The sequence below is a fragment of the Ochotona princeps genome, chromosome 9 (assembly GCF_030435755.1).
Source record: "Ochotona princeps isolate mOchPri1 chromosome 9, mOchPri1.hap1, whole genome shotgun sequence".
Classification (NCBI taxonomy): domain Eukaryota; kingdom Metazoa; phylum Chordata; class Mammalia; order Lagomorpha; family Ochotonidae; genus Ochotona; species Ochotona princeps.
The window spans coordinates 76,827,204-76,828,455 of NC_080840.1; positions in this window are offsets into that span (position 1 = coordinate 76,827,204).

Below are 1,252 nucleotides of genomic sequence, written 5' to 3' on the forward strand. Positions count from 1 at the left end.
CCCGCCCCTCGTTGTTGAATAGCTGCGACGAGCGCCAAGCCCCGCCCCATCGCGCAGGCTCCGAGACCCGGTTGGTCGATGTGGCCGTCACTTCAGACACCTTCCCATACGCCCCCTAGGGCTATTCTTCGTGGACTGCGGGGATTGGTCTAGAAGGAGGCAGGAAGTGGCCGTTGGTTGGCCACAAGACGTGAGGGCGGGCTGCGCCTGGAAGCCCCAGGCGCGCGCGCGCGTCGTGGGCGGGGTGGTCTGGCCAGGCCTTCCCGCGTCGCGTTGCCCTGGTGGCTCAGTGGGCGGGCTGGCCGCCTGGTCCGGCCGGCTTGAGGCGGCTGTGCGAGCGTGTGGGGTCTTCGGAGCTGGGAGGCGGCACGGGCTTCTCGTGCCCTTCTGTGATGGGGGCAGAAAGGGGCAGGAGGCCGGGTGGGTCACCCGGAAGGGCCAGTGCCGGTGCATCGCGGACGGACCCTGACGGGCGCCGGTGCGGCCTCCTCGCCCGTCCCGGAGTGGTCCGCATTGCGCGGTGCGAGCTGGCGCCTCGGTTTCTGCACAGTCATCGCTGTGGGCCCAGGCGCCTCACCGGGATACAGAGCCCAGAGTAGCCCGGCGCGAGGTTTATCTGGCCTTCCCTTGCGTGTTGTTTTCAAAGGCGAGGTTACACACGAAGACGCAGAGGAAGGAGGTTGAGAGAAAAGGATGGTGCCCAGGCAAAGGTTGTGAAAGGCGCCACCATCTTTTGTAACCCGCTCTTATATACCCCGAGAACCTCAGGAAATGGAAATGGCCCTAGATTTTTTCACGACCTTTGCAAGACCTGAAGTACTCCGGATCCTTGAGTATTCAGAAACTACAACCAGCAGGCGTGTCGCCCTATAAATAATGGCTTTATTCCCTGGAAGGGGACGACACAGGTTGTGATCTGGGTTTGGTTGTGTGAGCTTAGTCTCTTGCAAATCCCAGCACCCATATTTGTGTAAGAATTCTGCTTGCCTCATTACCTGGGGAAGTGGATGTAATCAAAGCAGATTAACATTCTGAATGCCACATGTTCCAAGTAAGTTGCTTAAAATGTAGTTATGGCTAACTATATGAGGGATCCTGAGAAATTTCACGGACATACTTAGGAAAAATCCATGTGCGAGTTCAGAAAAATGTTCCCATAGAAATAAACTTTAAAACGCAAATATAATTGAGGGGGATCAGTACTGTTGGCTCAGTGAGGTAAGCTCCCCTCTCCCAACCCTCACCTCCAAAG